Source organism: Aulostomus chinensis, chromosome 1 (genome assembly GCF_037954235.1).
Source record: "Aulostomus chinensis isolate RoL2024-O1b breed Wild chromosome 1, RoL_Achi_v1.0, whole genome shotgun sequence".
Classification (NCBI taxonomy): domain Eukaryota; kingdom Metazoa; phylum Chordata; class Actinopteri; order Syngnathiformes; family Aulostomidae; genus Aulostomus; species Aulostomus chinensis.
This window is the reverse complement of record NC_141320.1, coordinates 34354562-34372321: the sequence shown is the minus strand read 5'-3', so window position 1 is coordinate 34372321 and position 17760 is coordinate 34354562. Positions and strand designations below refer to the sequence as shown.

The 17760-nt window shown below is 41.4% G+C and overlaps 2 non-coding genes across 2 annotated transcripts; one reads left to right on the top strand and one right to left on the bottom strand.

Annotated features, from left to right (window-relative positions):
- Positions 1-478: 478 nt before the first annotated feature.
- Positions 479-551, top strand: trnak-cuu (transfer RNA lysine (anticodon CUU)). The gene has a single exon. It is a non-coding gene; the product is annotated as a tRNA-Lys (tRNA).
- A 6415-nt stretch (positions 552-6966) lies between these two features.
- Positions 6967-7039, bottom strand: trnak-uuu (transfer RNA lysine (anticodon UUU)). The gene has a single exon. It is a non-coding gene; the product is annotated as a tRNA-Lys (tRNA).
- Positions 7040-17760: the final 10721 nt, after the last annotated feature.

The window sequence follows — 17760 nt, the reverse complement described above, 5'->3', positions numbered from 1 at the left end:
TCTGTCCAGAAATCCTTCAAGTCCAAGTTGAACCTTAGACTAAAAGCTCCCAGTAGGTAATGCAGGCTCCACCTCACTCCTGGTTCTGGAACCTCACCAGTTCTTGCTCTCTCACCACTTGGATCTCATGTTCCTGACATCTCTGAGCTTGTTTCCTATCCACCTGTCTCATGTTGATGAGGTCATCCAGCCTGATGATCTCTAGGTTCTCCTTTGAGTGGTTCCCTCTGGGAGAGTTCTCCCTCTGTAACTTGTGTGTGTGTTTGCTCGTATCCTGTTTCTCCTTGACAGCACTTTAGTGTTTTTACCACTGGTGTCTCATCTGTGGTTCACCTTTTATTTTACTTCTTTGTCAAAGATGAAGGTGTTTGTGGTCATTCATCAATCATGTGATGGCTCATGTGACTGTGAGTCTGATGAAGAGCTTGTAGCGTCTCTCACTCTGAACACTTCAGGCTATTGAAGCTACTCAGATGTAGCCTGACTAGCTCAGTCGGTAGAGCATGAGACTCTTAATCTCAGGGTCGTGGGTTCAAGCCCCACATTGGGCGTTTATCTTGAACATCCCTGCTTGTTCTCCCACTTTCTGCAGCTGTGGGGCTTTGATTGGAATTGAAAGAAAAATCACTGAATAAACAACACAAACACAGGCTGTGTCTGAAGTTCCACACCTGCACCTGACTCAGAATGAAAAACCAGTGTGGACTCAATTGTATCCACTGTCAATCCTGATTCTGGAGAAATTTCTTTGTGTGTTTTGATGGACGCGAGCCAAGCAGAAATTTCCCACAATGCAATAGGGCGGCGTTTGGTCAGTGTTGAGCAGGCGTCAGTCTAACAATGATGTCATATTATTGTGTCATCACCTGACCAGACCCAAAAGTAGGCTCAGGTATCAGTTTCTTCTCAATGCTAATGTCTGCTAGCTTAGTCTGCTACTTTGATGGCTCTGCCTGCTCAAAGGTCCAGACCCAAAAGTAGGCTCAGGTATCAGTTTCTTCTCAATGCTAATGTCTGCTAGCTTAGTCTGCTACTTTGATGGCTCTGCCTGCTCAAAGGTCCAGACCCCTGGATGTGGTGGTTCCTACCTGAATGTAGAGTCTGTCAGCTCATGTTGTTAAATCAACTCACCAGGAACACCAGTAGATTTCAATGGACTGACAATGAGTCTCATTGAATGGGTGTCTCGTCCAACGAGAAACACTCAGTCTCAGGTTGAAGCTCATCAATGAGGTCTTGTGGATCAGTGGCTTGCATGAATGAATGAGTTGGAAGACTTCTTGGAAATTAAAGAGGATTTAATACAATGAAGAAAACCCTTAAGACAGAGTGATAATTCCAGCAGAGTAATTAAGGCCCATATTGAGTAGCAGGTATGAATTAGCCTGGATTTATCTGAGCTTCAAGTAGACGGCTAAGAGGCAGGTGGAAAGGTGTGTAGGATGAACGATGGTGACCTCCAACCAAATGAAGAGGACTGAGTGGAGGCTGACCAGCTCTACGGAGTCAGGCGGAGTTTGGCAGCGACACAGGAGTCCAGGCCTGAATCGGTGAAAACCAACGTAACCGGCTTACGTTCTCAGCTGGATTCTCCCATCGATGTACGACGCCTCTCCAACGAACTGGTGGGAGGACGGCCTCCAAAGCCTCCACCTCGTCGACCGTGGCTCCCGCTGAGATTCGCTCGATGAAGAAGGGAAGCGCGTTGATTGGCTACCCTCTGGTCTCAGGCTGCTGGCTGCCTGGACTAAGCTGCTCTTCTCCGACACAAAGGTGGCTTCTCTCTCTTCAAGGCTCACAGGAGGTCAAGAGTGTAGCGACCGTGAGCCGAGATCGATGATGAATTACAAAAATAGAAAATCAAAAAATAAATTAGAGGAATAGAAAAGAAAAGGGGGGGGGGGCGGACCAGCTGCTCTAGGAGCTCACACACAAAGGGCAGAAACAAGAAGCACTGAAGAGAGCGCCAGCAGTGGATGGTGCCACCACTGTTACAGTAAACTGGTCCGCCTCAGAGCAGTGACCTTTGACCTGTGAGGGGTTGTTGGCCAATCAGCACACTTTGCTGTCTTCAGTCCTTCTCAGATATCAACAAATGAAGCTGGTTGAACAGACAGCAATCATCATCACTCAGAGACATCACCTGGAGAGGAAGACTGCTCCGAGTTCTGACAATGACAGTGAAGAGGCAAGGAGAGCTGGACAACCACAGACAGTGAAACATTCGGAACATCATGTTGATACACGTGTGTGTGTGTGTGTGTGTGTGTGTGTGTGTGTGTGTGTGTGTGTGTGTGTGTGTGTGTGTGTGTGTGTGTGTGTTTACATGCAGACTTTCCCTTGTGACAGCTGATTTGGTTTGGAATCCATCTTAGTCAGGAAATTTGGAGAAAATTCTATCATGTCGTTGTCGTTATTTTGATTTACAACACTGCAAATAAAATCATCTCCCCTCCAAAAAGCCTCCTCTTCAACTTTGTACTCAAGTTGTCTCCTCATCAGGCACCACAGGATCCAGCAGGTTCAGTCAAAACAGTCATTAGAGATTGAAAAAATGTCCATCAAAGACAAAATAAGGCTTCAAATAGGTTTCCAATTTTATTTGATGTTGACACATTTAGTCCATTTAATATCAGGACTGCTCCCAGATCAGCTCCATGACCTCATCCCTGCACCAGAGTACCGCCCAAGTTCATCAAGGATGGCCAACATGAGCAGTTCTAGATTCACCTCCATCTTTGGAGGCTGTTGAATTTCCTCCTGAGGACCGTCAGGCTGTTTCCTTACTTTGCTGTGACCCAACAGCAGACAGCAACAAGGACTGTGGTGCACTTGGTGATTGGATGCACTGAAGTCACGTGACTGAAGTCATCCTGTCACGTGACTGAAGTCATCCAGTCATGTGACTGAAGTCATCCATTCATGTCAGTGATGTCACTCTGCAGGACTGTCATTGCCGTCTCATTCTAGAAAAGAATCCAGACTCCACCTGTGGCTCCATGATAACTGATGGACCTCTGGTTGGAGGCTGGACGATGATGTTTGGTCTGGGGGGGTTAAGATGGTGGGGGCTGTTTCAGTTCTAGTGCTGAAGGCTTTCTCCATGACAGTCAGACTCTCCTCTGTCCTTCATGGTCCCTCAAATGTGCAGTGTGGACCTCACACACTGAATTTAGCCTGAAAACTCTTCATGAACAGCAGGAGACTCAGAGTCTCTGTGGCACTCGGCTGTTCACAGAGAGGCTGGTGGTTGGAGCCCCCCAGGGACCAGGACCAGGCTCTACTGGTGCTGAGGACTCTGTTGATCAGCTGCTGAGTTGCTACTTGATGTCAACATTGGTCTGTTTCATCCTGAGTAGTTTGATCCTAGCAGAGTCGCTGCATCGATGATCTGAATGTGGACGGACAGACTGACCCTCCACAGCAGACGCCTGTCACAGATCTCTGGATGAGACACTTTGAGGTAAAGCCAGGTTCTGCCAGTCCCACTCACATGTTTCAATCACATGTTCAGAGATGGGTTTGTTGTTCCTGAATCCATTTCTTATTTTCTGATCACCTTGTGGATTGTTCATCATTCTCCTCATCACCATACTTTAGGTTGCAGTACGAACACCTGAGTTAGTCTGGGGTTGCAGGAATCATACAGCATCCAAATAATAGCAGGCTGAAACATTTATTTAAAAGAGTTTAACATGGTTACACACACACACACACACACACACACACACGTTTCCAGTCATGTCATTGTGGGTTCATTTCATCAAGGCTCTCAAACGGGGGAGGGTAACTTCACACACTCGTACGTTTCAGGTCTGACCTGAGTGGGGTCCTTCCACGTGGTTCTGACTCAAGGTGTTTTTCTGACACTGTGGCAACACCTGGCATCAGCTCAACTTTGACTTTTACACTTCTAACTGTACGCTGTGTGAGCTGTTCCATGTTTTAAAGCCATATTTCCAGTGTGGCCCACTGCAAATCTTTGGAATGGCTCATGCCAGTTGCTGACGCCTCAGAACAACTGTGCTGTGATCTCAGTTTGAAGTTCTGTGCCATTGGAGAACCTGTCTTACCACGAGGTCCCCTTGTTAGCCTGTGAATGTCTCCACCTACAGCGATGACTTCTGTCAGCTCCAAGTGTCTTCTTGTCTGGCATCTGAATTTCAGGTGAGAGACCCTCTGACTCCTGCAGCAGCAGTAGAGACAGAGGAGCCCTGAAGCTCAGAGGTTCCATGAGGGATCAAAGCCAGACGAGACGGCCACAAAGGTAACAGGACATTGTGGACTCAGTCGTCACCACTAATCTGTGTTGACAGTATTTAATGACATTCTGCTGCCAAAAACAGATCATGATTCTATACATTTGAGAGGCCTCACAGTTCAGGTTTCAGGTCTGTATCCACTGTAGAGGCCAATGAGAGCAAAAGAGCAACAGGGTCAAAGGTCAACAGGCCTCGTGTCTCAGCCAGGCCTCAAAGGGTTAAGTGAGCCTTTTGGAGCTCCTTTGAAAAAAGGCCTGACACCAGTCTTGTTCAGGACCAACATGAAGAAGGATCTTTGGAACATTTTCACATCTTTAAGACGGCCTTGACTCCTTTTTATAGCAGGAGTCACTGAACAGCACAAAGCTGCTATTGCAGCCATCAGGCCTCATTTCTGATCAGTTATTATTGTTGAAACAAAGCTGAATATCAATTATTGATTTTTATTGTCATCATTTTGAACACCTGATAAGAGAAACACAATAAAAACATTTGAAAAGGAAGGATCAGAGTGTTGTTGTACTGCAATACTACAGTACAGCATCAGAGACACTCAGTTATTGATTGCCTGAATGATTGATTTACCCAGAAGAGGAACAGCTTTGTTGGAGCAGTAAAAATACACACATCAGAACGACAAAGTTACATTGGAAAAGAAACTACATGACATTACCAGCACAATATATTAAGAACAGTTAGGATCAATTTAACTGGCCAGATAGTTAGGACTTCTTTAATGATATCCTTGATGAACCCAGACATCAGAGTGGTTTGTTCCCCTCAATCATAAATCTGTAAATATAGCGTGAAGTGATGGAACTAAAAGGCCACCTCTGAGTGCAGGAGTGAGCCTCTGTGACGGATGTGACGTCAGCAGACCGCCATTAGTTTGAGTCATTGTTTATATTCTTAATGCTGATTGGTCGATCTATAATGGTGACAAATGGACTTCGTAGGTAGAATAAACATCCAGAAATTAAATGAATTTGTTGATTGTCTTATTAATCAAAAGATGAAGTATTAAAAATATTTGGTTTTTTTTCCTCGGAGTGAGCGACAACTACCGGATTTTCTCACAGAAGAACGGGGGCCGACTTCCCCGGAAGCAGATGTTTGTAATTCCTGGGGCACTAAAATCCATTTCATGTTATTCTTTATTGAACAGCGAATATTATGGAAATAAAATTTATATTTCTCGCCAGAAATGTCCTTAAAATGCTTTTTAAAAATCAAACCTATCTTGAAATGACACTCGTCCATAATGGCGTCCTTAGCAACCAACATAGCAACAGTAGAAATGTGACACTGTAACGACTCTCTTCTGAGAGGTGAAAGATTCATGGTAATAACGAACAAACCAAAGATTAAACACAAGAACTGAGCAAAGATTATGAAAACAAAATGCATATTTCTCTCTAGAAATGTCATCAGAATGCTTTATTAAATCAAAACTATCTTGGAAGAAGGCACTTTCCTCCGACAATGACAGGAGCGGCGGCCATGTTTTTGTTTTGAGAGGCCCGCATGAAAGAGTCACATGACCTACCAGCGCTCCAATAGAAAAGAAGAGGGGAAAAAAACGTACACATTTCACAATTTTTAGGCCTTCATCGTAGAACTGATAGGTTTTGACCTGTGGACAGACGGAGCCTTTTCACGTTTTGACATGAGACTGGGTTGTCAAAAGCAAAGAGCAGACAGCAGGACATCAAAAGAAAAGATCCAGACACTAAAACTACAAGTAGAAACAAGAAGAAATACTAAAAGCTTTGGAAAGATACTCCAAGGTTGGATATACATTATTATATACACTACTATTCTCATTGACTCCTAAAGAGGGACAGGAAACATTAGAATGTGGATCAGATCAGCTGATTTCAGTGTTGAGTCCATCCCTCCATCCACTTTCTGTTCTATCCTTTAAAGGGTCGTGGGGGGGGGGGGGCGATCCCAGGTGACATTGTTCAAGAGGCAGGGTTCACCCTGGACAGGTCACCAGTCCATCAGGAGAAATGAGGTGGTCGGTGTCATGCAACCTAAACTAAAACATTCGTCAGATCAAATTCAGATTAAAGCAAAAGTCTCCAGATCAAAGTCAGAATTCCTGATGATGTCATCAGGGCTTTGACAGTAGCTAGAATTCTGTCTTTGATCTCAGGAGAACATGAAAGAAACACAATTGAGGAAAGTAGAAGAGAGCATGGCAGCATGATGGTGCAGTGGTGAGCACTGTGGCCTCACAGCAAGAAGGTTCTGGGTTTGAGTCCAGGCTTGGGTGGGGAATCTTTCTGTGTAGAGCCTGCATGTTCTCCCCATGAATGCGTGGGTTCTCTCTGGTACTCCGGCTCCTTCCCACTGTCCAAAGACATGTAATTGGGGACGAGGCTGATTGGACACTCTAAATTGACCGTAGGTATGAATGGTTGTTCGTCTCTGTGTGCTGACCCTGTGATGGACTGGCGACCTGTCCAGGGTGAACCCCGCCTCTGGCCTGTAGATGCTGGAATAGGCTCCACCCCCCCCTCCCTCGACCATCAATGTAAGTCTTTTGTTAATTGCATGCCACATGAAATTATTCGTGGTCACTTTCCTAGCAACAGTCTCACAGTGGCAAGACAAGAACACTTCTACTTTTAATGTTGACAGTTTGTTCAACACTAAACTTCATCCAGTACCATGTTGTCAAACACTGGAACCTCCACAGCACCTGAACAGGGACTTGAACCCTGGACCCTCAGATTAAAAGTCTGATGCTCTACCGTCTGAGCTACTCAGGTTCTTTCTACAGCATTGAGACAGGAACAGAAACACCCGTGAAGGTCAAACTGATGCTTTCTTGACTTGTTCAGTCCTCCATGTTAAAGTCCACCATGCTTTTGATTGGCTCTGATTCTCTGTGGCAAAATCCAACAAGAGGCTCCAAAAATGTCCTGAATGTCACAAGAATGCACAGGACAAGATGTTAGTTTCCTTCATGTCTGCAGTTCCTCCACTGGAAAGTAAAGTCAATGCTGCTCTTCTGCTGAAACCTGGGATCGGACCAGGGACCTTTAGATCTTCAGTCTAAGGCTCTCCCAACTGAGTTGGTTCAGTTCTGAGGGAGGGCCCTGCTTCTCTCATTTATAATCTCTTCCACTCTCACTGGACCTTAGAGAGGATTGGAGCTTCTGAAGTCCTGACACATTGAACAGTTCTCCAGGACCATTTTTGATGGATGTCTGGATCACACCAGCCTTTTTTGTTTGTCTTCTTGCACCACCGTGCCGCCCCTACTAGTCGTCTACATATCAGTGTTCTCAGTATTGCACGAACATTCACATCAGTATTGTGCTAATATTTTATTTCCTGGCTCTTCAATCCTCCTATTATGAAGTTGATTGCTTCAGCGACCAGGAGACGTTATCATTGGCAGCTAGTTTGCTATTATTGCTGCTGCTGTTGTTGGTTGTGTGTCTGTCTTCCATCCCCCTGTCCCTCTGTCTTTCTCTCTGCTTGTCTTTCACCCTCATCTTGTTCCCATCTTTTTGTCATTCTCTCCCTCCTTTCTCTCTGTCTTTTGTCTTTCCTTCTCTATATTTGTCTTCTGCTGTCTGTCCTGTCCTGCTCTCTTTCAACAACCAACCAGTCAAAGCAGACGTCCGGTTAAAAAAATATGATAAAAGAACTCTTGGTTTGATTTGGCTTGAGACATGAAGAAGATAGGATTGTTTTCCTTTCATTTTAGAAGCTTTTCCAGATTCATGAAAAGATCATCAATCAGTGCAGTATTTCAGACAGACTTCTGGTCCGTGAGGACGAGGAATCCAGCACAGATCCACAGAACTCCAACTGCCATCTTTGATGGTTCCTTTACAGTCTGTAGGGTGGAGAGATCCTCCTGAGTCTGGCTTGGAATGTTTGTCTGTGGATGTGTTGGCCCTGTGATGGACTGGTGACCTGTCCAGGGTGAACACGGCCCGTCGTCCAAAAGCTGCTGGGATAGGCTCCACCCCCTCATGACCCTGAACAGGATAAGCAGAAGACAATGGACAGAAGTCCTGACACATTGAACAGTTCTCCAGGACCATTTTTGATGAAGGTCTGGATCACACCAGCCTTTTTTGTTTGTCTTCTTCCAGTGTCCTCAACATTGTGTGAGCCAATAATTCCACATCTGTACCAGGCACACCTCTGGTTGGTGGATTGATGGATCTTTCTGTTCTAACAGTGTCTTTTATCTTGCTCTTATCTTTTCTTTGTATCTGCATTCTGTGGTGCACGGTGGCTCTGGAAGAGCGCTCTAACTATTGTCACTGTACCCCCCCCCCCCACAATGAAAATAAAAGATTCTGATTCCGATTCTGACACACACACACACACACACACACACACACACACACACACACACACACACACACACACACACACACACACACACACACGTGTATCAACATGATGTTCCGAATGTTTCACTGTCTGTGGTTGTCCATCTCTCCTTGCCTCTTCACTGTCATTGTCAGAACTCGGAGCAGTCTTCCTCTCCAGGTGATGTCTCTGAGTGATGATGATTGCTGTCTGTTCAACCAGCTTCATTTGTTGATATCTGAGAAGGACTGAAGACAGCAAAGTGTGCTGATTGGCCAACAACCCCTCACAGGTCAAAGGTCACTGCTCTGAGGCGGACCAGTTTACTGTAACAGTGGTGGCACCATCCACTGCTGGCGCTCTCTTCAGTGCTTCTTGTTTCTGCCCTTTGTGTGTGAGCTCCTAGAGAAGCTGGTCCGGCTCCTCCCCCTTTTGTTTTCTATTCCTCTAATTTATTTTTTGATTTTCTATTTTTGTAATTCATCATCGATCTCGGCTCACGGTCGCTACACTCTTGACCTCCTGTGAGCCTTGAAGAGAGAGAAGCCACCTTTGTGTCGGAGAAGAGCAGCTTAGTCCAGGCAGCCAGCAGCCTGAGACCAGAGGGTAGCCAATCAACGCGCTTCCCTTCTTCATCGAGCGAATCTCAGCGGGAGCCACGGTCGACGAGGTGGAGGCTTTGGAGGCCGTCCTCCCACCAGTTCGTTGGAGAGGCGTCGTACATCGATGGGAGAATCCAGCTGAGAACGTAAGCCGGTTACGTTGGTTTTCACCGATTCAGGCCTGGACTCCTGTCTCGCTGCCAAACTCCGCCTGACTCCGTAGAGCTGGTCAGCCTCCACTCAGTCCTCTTCATTTGGTTGGAGGTCACCATCGTTCATCCTACACACCTTTCCACCTGCCTCTTTGCCGTCTACTTGAAGCTCAGATAAATCCAGGCTAATTCATACCTGCTACTCAATATGGGCCTTAATTACTCTGCTGGAATTATCACTCTGTCTTAAGGGTTTTCTTAATTGTATTAAATCCTCTTTAATTTCCAAGAAGTCTTCCAACTCATTCATTCATGCAAGCCACTGATCCACAAGACCTCATTGATGAGCTTCAACCTGAGACTGATTGTTTCTCGTTGGACGAGACACCCATTAAATGAGACTCATTGTCAGTCCATTGAAATCTACTGGTGTTCCTGGTGAGTTGATTTAACAACATGAGCTGACAGAATCTACGTTCAGGTAGGAACCACCACATCCAGGGGTCTGGACCTTTGAGCAGGCAGAGCCATCAAAGTAGCAGACTAAGCTAGCAGACATTAGCATTGAGAAGAAACTGATACCTGAGCCTACTTTTGGGTCTGGACCTTTGAGCAGGCAGAGCCATCAAAGTAGCAGACTAAGCTAGCAGACATTAGCATTGAGAAGAAACTGATACCTGAGCCTACTTTTGGGTCTGGTCAGGTGATGACACAATAATATGACATCATTGTCAGACTGACGCCTGCTCAACACTGACCAAACGCCGCCCTATTGCATTGTGGGAAATTTCTGCTTGGCTCCCGTCCATCAAAACACACAAAGAAATTTCTCCAGAATCAGTATGGATAGTGGATACAATTGAGTCCACACTGGTTTTTCATTCTGAGTCAGGTGCAGGTGTGGAACTTCAGACACAGCCTGTGTTTGTGTTGTTCATTCAGTGATTTTTCTTACAATTCCAAATCAAAGCCCCACATTGCTAATGAACTCAAAATGATGCTAACAGTAATGTAGTGATAGTTGCTAATAAACTAAGTGATGCTGACACTCATGTGGTTAGAGTTTCAAGTAACCTAAAAATGATGCAGACAGTAATGTAGTAAGAGTTGCTAATAACCTCAAAGTAATGCGACAGTGATTTCAGAAGAATTGCTAATGATCTCAAAATGATGCGACAGGGATGTAGTAAGAATTGCTAATGAACTCAAAATGATGCTAACATTGATGGAGTGAAAGTTTCGAAAAACCTCAAAGTGATGCTGACAGTAATGTAGTAAAAGTTGCTACGAACCTCAAAATATTGCGACAGTGATGTCGGAAGAATTGCTAATGAACTCAAAATGATGCTAACAGTAATGTAGTGATAGTTGCTAATCATCTCAGTGATGCTGACAGTGATGCAGTAAGAGTTGCTACGAACCTCAAAATAATGCGACAGTGATGTGGGAAGAATTGCTATTGATCTCAAAATGATGCGACAGTGATGTAGTAAGAATTGCTAATGAACTCAAAATGATGCTAACAGTAATGGACTGAAACTTTCGAATAACCTCAAAGTGATACTGACAGTCATGTATTAAGTGTTGCTAAACCTCAAAATAATGCGAAAGTAATGTAGTAAAAGTTGCTACGAACCTCAAAATTTTGCTACAGTGATGTCGGAAGAATCGCTAATGACCTCAAGATGACGCTAACAGTAATGTAGTGAAAGTTGCTAAGAAACTCAGTGATGCTTACAGTAATGTAGAAAGAGTTTCGAACAACCTCAAAGTGATGCTGACAGTCATTTAGTAAGAGTTGCTAATGAACTCAATTCAATGCTACAGTGATGTCATGAGAATTGCTCAACAACTCAAAATGATGCTAACAGTAATGTAGTGATAGTTGCTAATAAACTCAAAGTGATGCTGACAGTAATGTAGTAAGAGTTGCTACGAACCTTAAAATAATGCAAAAATAATGTAGTAAGAGTTACTACGAACCTCAAAATAATGTGAAAGTGATGTCACAAGAATTGCTAATGATCTCAAAATGATGCGACAATGATTTAGTAAGAATTGCTAATGAAATCAAAATGATGCTAACAGTAATAGAGTGAACGTTTTGAATAACCTCAAAGTGATGCTGACAGTCATGTACTAAGAGTTGCTACGAACCTCAAAATAAAGTGACAGTAATGTAGTAAAAGTTGCTACGAACCTCAAAATATTGCGACAGTGATTTCAGAAGAATTGCTAATGAACTCAAGATGATGCTAACAGTAATCTAATGATAGTTGCTTAGAAACTCAGTGATGCTTACAATAATGTAGTAAGTGTTTCGAACAACCTCAAAGTGATGCTGACAGTCATTTAGTAAGAATTGCTAATGATCTCAAAATGATGCGACAGTGATGTAGTAAGAATTGCTAATGAACTCAAAATGATGCTAACAGTAATGGAGTGAAACTTCCAAAATAACCTCAAAGTGATGCTGACAGTCATGTACTAAGTGTTGCTACGAACCTCAAAATAATGCGACAGTAATGTAGTAAAAGTTGCTACGAACCTCAAAATAATGCGACAGTAATGTAGTAAAAGTTGCTACGAACCTCAAAATATTGCGACAGTGATGTCGGAAGAATTACTAATGAACTCAAGATGATGCTAACAGAAATGTAGTGATAGTTGCTAATCAAGTCAGTGATGCTTACAGTAATGTAGTAAGAGTTTCGAACAACCTCAAAGTGATGCTTACAGTCATGTAGTAAGAGTTGCTACTAACCTGAAAATAATGCGACAGTAATGTAGTAAAAGTTGCTACGAACCTCAAAATATTGCGACAGTGATGTTGGAAGAATTGCTAATGAACTCAAGATGATGCAAACTGTAATGTAGTGATAGTTGCTAAGAAACTCAGTGATGCTTAAAGTAATGTAGAAAGAGTTTCGAACAACCTCAAAGTGATGCTGACAGTCATTTAGTAAGAGTTGCTAATGAACTCAATTTAATGCTACAGTGATGTCGTGAGAATTGCTCAAAAACTCAAAATGATGCTAACAGTAATGTAGTGATAGTTGCTAATAAACTCAAAGTGATGCTGACAGTAATGTGGTAAGAGTTGCTACGAACCTTAAAATAATGCAACAATAATGTAGTAAGAGTTGCTACGAACCTCAAAATATTGCGACAGTGATGTCGGAAGAATTGCTAATGATCTCAAAATGATGCGACAGTGATGTAGTAAGAATTGCTAATGAACTTAAAATGATGCTAACAGTAATGTAGTGATAGTTGCTAATCAACTCAGTGATGCTTTCAGTAATGTAGTAAGTGTTTCGAATAACCTCAAAGTGATGCTGACAGTCATGTAGTAAGAGTTGCTACGAACCTCAAAATAATGCGACAGTAATGTAGTAAAAGTTGCTACGAACCTCAAAATGTTGCGACAGTGATGTAGTAAGAATTGCTAATGAACTTAAAATGATGCTAAAAGTAATGTAGTGATAGTTGCTAATCAACTCAGTGATGCTTGAAGTAATGTAGTAAGTGTTTCGAATAACCTCAAAGTGATGCTGACAGTCATGTAGCAAGAGTTGCTACGAACCTCAAAATAATGTGACAGTGATGTCAGAAGAATTGCTAAAGATCTCAAAATGATGCGACAGTGATGTCGGAAGAATTGCTAATGAACTCAAAATGATGCTAACAGTAATGTAGTGATAGTTGCTAATCAACTCAGTGATGTTGACAGTGATCGAGTAAGTGTTTCGAACAACCTCAAAGTGATGCTGACAGTCATTTAGTAAGAGTTGCCAATGAACTCAATTCAATGCTACAGTGATGTCATGAGAATTGCTCATGAACTCAAAATGATGCTAACAGTCATGTAGTGATAGTTGCTAATAAACTCAAAGTGATGCTGACAGTAATGTAGTAAGAGTTGCTACGAACCTTAAAATAATGCAACAATAATGTAGTGAGAGTTGCTACGAACCTCAAAATAATGTGACAGTGATGTCAGAAGAATTGCTAATGATCTCAAAATGATGCGACAGTGATTTAGTAAGAATTGCTAATGAAATCAAAATGATGCTAACAGTAATGGAGTGAACGTTTTGAATAACCTCAAAGTGATGCTGACAGTCATGTACTAAGAGTTGCTACGAAACTCAAAATAAAGCGACAGTAATGTAGTAAAAGTTGCTTCGAACCTCAAAATATTGCGACAGTGATTTCAGAAGAATTGCTAATGAACTCAAGATGATGCTAACAATAATCTAGTGATAGTTGCGAATCAACTCAGTGATGTTGACAGTGATCTAGTAAGTGTTTCGAACAACCTCAAAGTGATGCTTACAGTCATGTAGTAAGAGTTGCTACTAACCTGAAAATAATGCGACAGTAATGTAGTAAAAGTTGCTACGAACCTCAAAATATTGCGACAGTGATGTTGGAAGAATTGCTAATGAACTCAAGATGATGCTAACTGTAATGTAGTGATAGTTGCTAAGAAACTCAGTGATGCTTAAAGTAATGTAGAAAGAGTTTCGAACAACCTCAAAGTGATGCTGACAGTCATTTAGTAAGAGTTGCTAATGAACTCAATTTAATGCTACAGTGATGTCGTGAGAATTGCTCAAAAACTCAAAATGATGCTAACAGTAATGTAGTGATAGTTGCTAATAAACTCAAAGTGATGCTGACAGTAATGTGGTAAGAGTTGCTACGAACCTTAAAATAATGCAACAATAATGTAGTAAGAGTTGCTACGAACCTCAAAATATTGCGACAGTGATGTCGGAAGAATTGCTAATGATCTCAAAATGATGCGACAGTGATGTAGTAAGAATTGCTAATGAACTTAAAATGATGCTAACAGTAATGTAGTGATAGTTGCTAATCAACTCAGTGATGCTTTCAGTAATGTAGTAAGTGTTTCGAATAACCTCAAAGTGATGCTGACAGTCATGTAGTAAGAGTTGCTACGAACCTTAAAATAATGCAACAATAATGTAGTGAGAGTTGCTACGAACCTCAAAATAATGTGACAGTGATGTCAGAAGAATTGCTAATGATCTCAAAATGATGCGACAGTGATTTAGTAAGAATTGCTAATAAACTCAAGATGATGCTAACTGTAATGTAGTGATAGTTGCTAAGAAACTCAGTGATGCTTAAAGTAATGTAGAAAGAGTTTCGAACAACCTCAAAGTGATGCTGACAGTCATTTAGTAAGAGTTGCTAATGAACTCAATTTAATGCTACAGTGATGTCGTGAGAATTGCTCAAAAACTCAAAATGATGCTAACAGTAATGTAGTGATAGTTGCTAATAAACTCAAAGTGATGCTGACAGTAATGTGGTAAGAGTTGCTACGAACCTTAAAATAATGCAACAATAATGTAGTAAGAGTTGCTACGAACCTCAAAATATTGCGACAGTGATGTCGGAAGAATTGCTAATGATCTCAAAATGATGCGACAGTGATGTAGTAAGAATTGCTAATGAACTTAAAATGATGCTAACAGTAATGTAGTGATAGTTGCTAAATAACTCAGTGATGCTTTCAGTAATGTAGTAAGTGTTTCGAATAACCTCAAAGTGATGCTGACAGTCATGTAGTAAGAGTTGCTACGAACCTCAAAATAATGCGACAGTAATGTAGTAAAAGTTGCTACGAACCTCAAAATGTTGCGACAGTGATGTAGTAAGAATTGCTAATGAACTTAAAATGATGCTAAAAGTAATGTAGTGATAGTTGCTAATCAACTCAGTGATGCTTGAAGTAATGTAGTAAGTGTTTCGAATAACCTCAAAGTGATGCTGACAGTCATGTAGCAAGAGTTGCTACGAACCTCAAAATAATGTGACAGTGATGTCAGAAGAATTGCTAAAGATCTCAAAATGATGCGACAGTGATGTCGGAAGAATTGCTAATGAACTCAAAATGATGCTAATAGTAATGTAGTGATAGTTGCTAATCAACTCAGTGATGTTGACAGTGATCGAGTAAGTGTTTCGAACAACCTCAAAGTGATGCTGACAGTCATTTAGTAAGAGTTGCTAATGAACTCAATTCAATGCTACAGTGATGTCATGAGAATTGCTCATGAACTCAAAATGATGCTAACAGTCATGTAGTGATAGTTGCTAATAAACTCAAAGTGATGCTGACAGTAATGTAGTAAGAGTTGCTACGAACCTTAAAATAATGCAACAATAATGTAGTGAGAGTTGCTACGAACCTCAAAATAATGTGACAGTGATGTCAGAAGAATTGCTAATGATCTCAAAATGATGCGACAGTGATTTAGTAAGAATTGCGAATGAAATCAAAATGATGCTAACAGTAATGGAGTGAACGTTTTGAATAACCTCAAAGTGATGCTGACAGTCATGTACTAAGAGTTGCTACGAAACTCAAAATAAAGCGACAGTAATGTAGTAAAAGTTGCTTCGAACCTCAAAATATTGCGACAGTGATTTCAGAAGAATTGCTAATGAACTCAAGATGATGCTAACAATAATCTAGTGATAGTTGCGAATCAACTCAGTGATGTTGACAGTGATCTAGTAAGTGTTTCGAACAACCTCAAAGTGATGCTTACAGTCATGTAGTAAGAGTTGCTACTAACCTGAAAATAATGCGACAGTAATGTAGTAAAAGTTGCTACGAACCTCAAAATATTGCGACAGTGATGTTGGAAGAATTGCTAATGAACTCAAGATGATGCTAACTGTAATGTAGTGATAGTTGCTAAGAAACTCAGTGATGCTTAAAGTAATGTAGAAAGAGTTTCGAACAACCTCAAAGTGATGCTGACAGTCATTTAGTAAGAGTTGCTAATGAACTCAATTTAATGCTACAGTGATGTCGTGAGAATTGCTCAAAAACTCAAAATGATGCTAACAGTAATGTAGTGATAGTTGCTAATAAACTCAAAGTGATGCTGACAGTAATGTGGTAAGAGTTGCTACGAACCTTAAAATAATGCAACAATAATGTAGTAAGAGTTGCTACGAACCTCAAAATATTGCGACAGTGATGTCGGAAGAATTGCTAATGATCTCAAAATGATGCGACAGTGATGTAGTAAGAATTGCTAATGAACTTAAAATGATGCTAACAGTAATGTAGTGATAGTTGCTAATCAACTCAGTGATGCTTTCAGTAATGTAGTAAGTGTTTCGAATAACCTCAAAGTGATGCTGACAGTCATGTAGTAAGAGTTGCTACGAACCTCAAAATAATGCGACAGTAATGTAGTAAAAGTTGCTACGAACCTCAAAATGTTGCGACAGTGATGTAGTAAGAATTGCTAATGAACTTAAAATGATGCTAAAAGTAATGTAGTGATAGTTGCTAATCAACTCAGTGATGCTTGAAGTAATGTAGTAAGTGTTTCGAATAACCTCAAAGTGATGCTGACAGTCATGTAGCAAGAGTTGCTACGAACCTCAAAATAATGTGACAGTGATGTCAGAAGAATTGCTAAAGATCTCAAAATGATGCGACAGTGATGTCGGAAGAATTGCTAATGAACTCAAAATGATGCCAACAGTAATGTAGTGATAGTTGCTAATCAACTCAGTGATGTTGACAGTGATCTAGTAAGTGTTTCGAACAACCTCAAAGTGATGCTGACAGTCATGTAGTAAGAGTTGCTACGAACCTCAAAATAATGCGACAGTGATGTCAGAAGAATTGCTAAAGATCTCAAAATGATGCGACAGTGATTTAGTAAGAATTGCTAATGAAATCAAAATGATGCTAACAGTAATGGAGTGAACGTTTTGAATAACCTCAAAGTGATGCTGACAGTCATGTAGTAAGTGTTGCTACGAACCTCAAAATAATGCGACAGTGATGTAGTAAAAGTTGCTACGAACCTCAAAATATTGCGACAGTGATTTCAGAAGAATTGCTAATGAACTCAAGATGATGCTAACAGTAATCAAGTGATAGTTGCTTAGAAACTCAGTGATGCTGACAGTAATGTAGTAAGTGTTTCGAACAACCTCAAAGTGATGCTGACAGTCATTTAGTAAGAATTGCTAATGAACTCAATTCAATGCTACAGTGATGTCGTGAGAATTGCTCATAAACTCAAAATGATGCTAACAGTTATGTAGTGAAACTTCCAAAATAACCTCAAAGTGATGCTGACAGTCATGTACTAAGTGTTGCTACGAACCTCAAAATAATGCGACAGTAATGTAGTAAAAGTTGCTACGAACCTCAAAATAATGCGACAGTAATGTAGTAAAAGTTGCTACGAACCTCAAAATATTGCGACAGTGATGTCGGAAGAATTACTAATGAACTCAAGATGATGCGAACAGAAATGTAGTGATAGTTGCTAATCAAGTCAGTGATGCTTACAGTAATGTAGTAAGAGTTTCGAACAACCTCAAAGT